Raw genomic sequence first — 4,599 nt, 5'->3', positions numbered from 1 at the left:
AAATCTCTTTTCCATACACTTTTTGGCAGCTATGAAAGAAAATGCTGCTCCTATTCTCAAAAATACTGTTTTTATGTTCCTGTGGAAATTCACGAAGGGGATATTATATTTAATCTTTACCACAGAAGAAATACTTATTTCTGATGGAAATAATACTAGACATGGATGTCATGGAAAATATTATGTAAGCTTTTATATTGAGTGGGAAATCCACTCTGTACCTCTAGAGTATTGTACACCCACCAATCAGGAGGCTGGCCAATGACTACCCACTGTGGAACTTGTTGCTTTGACAAACACGCTGTGCTCCAGGCAAACTGTACCTCTACACATTATCATATAAAACCTGAGACACAGATTAATCTTAGCAGCTATTTGGAGGAAGATATCTGAACATACCTCAGCCTCCTCCGCCCCAAATCACAATCCAATATTAACTCATAATCTTTTTCATTGGCTTTGGTAATTGTATCCTTTGAAGGCAATCTATGAATATGCATAGAGCCCTTAGGCACCTTAATTGCCATTTCATCCAATTAACAAGTTATTAAAAATGCTTTGTGTGAGTACCTCTTCCCTCTTCCTTTCATCACCAAAGAGTGAGCAGAGCCTGTAAGGATGAAGGGCAGGAAGAAGTCACAGCAATGGCAGATAACAAAGGTATCAAAAACAAACAGCCAACTTCATCCCATCTCACTTTTTTAAAACTATCTTTTCTTTTTCAATTTTTTAAAAATTTTGGCTCCACCATATGGCATGTCAGATCTTAGTTCCCGGACTAGAGATCAAACCCATACTCCCTACATTGAAACTCGGAGTCTTAACCACTGGATCACCAGGGAAGTCCGTAAAAAATATTTGTTTATTTGGCTGTACTGGCTTTTAGTTGTGGCATGCAGTAATCTCCCATCTTCATTGTAGCATGCAGGATTTTTTGTTGTGATATGTGGGATCTAGTTCCCTGACCAGGTATTGAACCTGGGCCGCCTGGATTGGGAGCTTGGAGTCTTAATCACTTGACCACCAGGGAAGACCTCTTCCATCTCACTTTGTCACTTGACCCTCTAGGTTTAGGTTTTAATGATCAATTCTTCTCCTTTACTAGTTCTTAGGGGACTAGTCCGGAGAAGGCAATGGCACCCCACTCCAGTACGCTTGCCTGGAAAATCCCAGGGACGGGGGAGCCTGGTAGGCTGCCGTCTATGGGGTCACACAGAGTCGGGCATGACTGAGTGACTAACACTTACTTATTTACCATCTCTGTGCAGTCGGTACCACCAATTAAATGCTTCTACTTGGAAGTGGCACATGTCACTTCCACTCATATTTTATTGGCTGAAGTCAAGTCACCAGCCATACTTAACTTTAAGGGGACAGGAAATTGCGATCTTAACAAGGACCCAGCAGGAGGAAAATCAGAATATTTGTGAGTAATTATTACCATACTGCCTATTCCCTGTGACTGACTCAGGAGTTTAATGATACAGTGTGGTTTGAGAATTTAGCATCGAGTGTGCGACTCTACGAAAGTGGACCCTGAAGGTCTATGATAAGATCTAGTGTCTTGTGGGAGAAAGCTATTTAACTAATAAGTTGGCTTTGTGGTCCCCAACTTGTTGTCACATTTGCTGTAATTCAAGGAAGGTGATAAAAACTGTATCTCTTATAAGCATACTTAGTTGTCCCTTATGAGAACTTTCTATTGTTTTAGGAACTAAGAAAAGCTTTGTCTTCCATTGAGGAGTTGGCATGTTTCCAGTTGGAAATTAATTAGAATCTGTTGACTCTGCAGAGAACTAGGTTATAAGCTTTGAATCAGCCCCAAGAGTTAACCTATTTTCTTATCTGCTTTTAACCTTGTTTCTTCCACTGTAATTAATTGTAAAACAATGGTATTATATTTGTCCTTTAGATAAACTACCTCCAGCCATTGTCAGAGATGGAGAATGAACAAAGAATTGGAAGTCGGGGTGAGGGGGGGGTGGGGGGGAACTTGTCATTTTGTTAAAAACAATAGCTTTCCTGGTGGTGATGTTGTATTATAGTAATGGGCTTTCCAGGTGGTGCGAGGAGTAAAGAACCCTCCTGTCAAAGAAGGAGATGTAGAGACGTGGGTTTGATCCTTGGGTGGGGAAGATCCCCTAGAGGAGGGCATGGCAACCCACTCCAGCATTCTTGTGTACAGAATCCTTTGGACAGGGGAGCCTGGTGGGCTAATAGGGTCACAAAGAGTCAGACACGACGGAGTGACTAAGCACCCTTGCACTATAGTAATGCAAGATGTTGCTACTGGGGGCAACTGTGTGAAGGATATACAGGGTTCCTGTGAGTTACTTCTTATAACTGCATGTGAATCTGTAATTATCTCAAAGTTAAAAGCTTTTTTAAAAAAATCTACAATATCTTCCCAAAGATGCTGCTAGTGCAGGTGCTTTAAGTTTTTTTAAAGGACTTGAAAATGTCAAGATTCTCTTTCAAACCAATAATGTAATGAAATTCCCAATTTACCATGCAGCGGGAATCATTGTGGCAATGACTTGAAACCACAGACAAGGGATATTTCCATGAATTACTTAAAAAGAAAAGACACAAGATTCATATATTTAAAATAGAGATGCATTGCTGAAGTCTCCCCACTTCCACCGCTGTCATGTCAAAGTCAGAGTTTCCCAAAGAACTCAAACAGCTACAAAACTCTCCGTCAGACATCTGAGCTTTGAAACATCCGATGAGAGTCTGAGGAGCCATTTTGAGCAATGGGGAACGCTCACAGGCTGTGTGGTGATGACGGCTTCAAACACCAAGCACTCCAGAAGCTTCGGGGTTGTCACGTGTACCACGGTGGGGAAGGTGGATGCGGTCATGAAGGCAAGGCCATGCAAGGCGATGGAAGAGTTGTGGAGCCCAAGGGCCATCTCAGGAGAAGATTCTCAAAGATCTGGTGCCCACTTAACTGTGAAAAAAAGATTTTTATGGGTGGCACTAAAGAAGACACTGAAGAACATTACCTGAGAGATTATTTTGAACCATATGGGGAAACTGAAGTGTTTGAAATCATGACCGACTGAGGCAGTGGCAAAAAGAGAGGCTTTGTGTTTGCAACCTTTGATACTATGACTCCATAGACAAGACTGTCATTCAGAAATTCCACCCTGTGAATGGCCACAACTGTGAAGTAAGGAAAGCCCCATCCAAGCAAGAGATGGCTAGTGTTTCATCCAGCCAAAGAGGTGAAAGAGATTCTGGATTTGGTGGTGGTTGTCGAGGTGGTTTCAGTGGGAATGACAACTTCGGTCATGGTGGAAACTTCAGTGGTGACGGTGGCTTTGGTGGCAGCCGTGATGATGATGGATATGGTGGCAGTGGGGACAGCTATAATGGATTTGGTGATGATGGAAGCAGGGTTCGAGGTGGCAGAATCTACAATGATTTTGGCAACTACGACGATCAGTCTTCTTGGACCCATGACAGGAGGAAACTTCGGAGGACAAAGGTCAGGCCCTTGTGGTGGCTGAGGCCAGTACTCTGCCAAATCTTGAAACCAAGATGGCCAGGGTGGTTCCAGCAGCAGCAGTAGCTGTGGCAGTGGCAGAGGTTTTAATTACTGCTAGGAAACAAAGCTTAGCAGGAGAGGAAAGCCAGAGAAGGGACAGGGAAGCTACAGATTACAACAGATTTGTGAACTCAGCCAAGCAGAGTGGTGACAGGGCCTAGCTGCTACAAAGAACACACGTTTTAGATAATACTCACGTGTATGGGCAAAAAACCTGAAGGCTATACTTGTGACTAATTGTATAACAGCTTATTTTAGTTTCTGTTCTGTGGAAAGTGTAAAGCATTCCAACAAAGGGTTTCAATGCAGGTGTGGTTTTTTTTTTTTTTTTTTTTTGCACCCATGCTGTTGATTGCTAAATAAAATAGTCTGATCATGACGCTGAATAAATGTGTATTTTTTTCAATGTGCTGTGTAGTTAGTCTACTCTGAAGCCATCTTGGTAAATTACCCTCAGTGTGAAGTTAGAATTCCTTCAGAGTAATGCCAGTTTCCATTTGAAATTTATTTACAACCTGCTTTGATGGAGAAGCTGCTGTCTTCAGAACCTTGGTGTAGTTGAACTGACAGTTATGTGTTGTGACCTGGAGTTCATTGTTAGAACGGTCACCCATGAAAAGTCAGGGAGTTTCTTTTTTTGGTTTTATCATTAATGACTGTTGGCAATAGATCTAAATTGAGTATATATGTATGCAATATACCTAAACTGAGTTATGGTATCAGATAAAGTTATAGATGGGAATGAAGCTTCTGTATCATCCATTATCATGGATAATCAATAAAAGATTTAATACCCTCTTGAAAAAAAAAGTGAGTACTCTCTGCCTTTTTTCCTTTCTCTCCTCTCTCTGCTTTCTGTCCCCTTACTTCCTTTTCTCCTTCCCTCTCTTTCTCCCTTCCTCCTTTCTTTGTTTCTTTCTTTCTTCTTCCTTACATTTTTCCTTTTGAAACACAATTGAATCCCTCCTATTGCTAAAACTATGGTAAGCAGTTGATAAAGAAGACAGAAAATGTGTCTGCCCACATAGTGCTTATAATTTAAAGGA

At 41.5% G+C, this 4,599-nt stretch overlaps 1 pseudogene; it reads left to right on the top strand.

The window, feature by feature from the left end:
• The first annotated feature begins 2,644 nt into the window (after positions 1 to 2,644).
• LOC128048218 (heterogeneous nuclear ribonucleoprotein A1-like) lies at positions 2,645 to 3,611 on the top strand (annotated as a pseudogene).
• The last annotated feature ends 988 nt before the right edge of the window (positions 3,612 to 4,599 follow it).

The sequence above is a fragment of the Budorcas taxicolor genome, chromosome 5, assembly GCF_023091745.1.
Source record: "Budorcas taxicolor isolate Tak-1 chromosome 5, Takin1.1, whole genome shotgun sequence".
In the NCBI taxonomy this organism is placed as follows: Eukaryota; Metazoa; Chordata; class Mammalia; order Artiodactyla; family Bovidae; genus Budorcas; species Budorcas taxicolor.
This window is presented reverse-complemented; position numbering and strand designations above follow the sequence as displayed.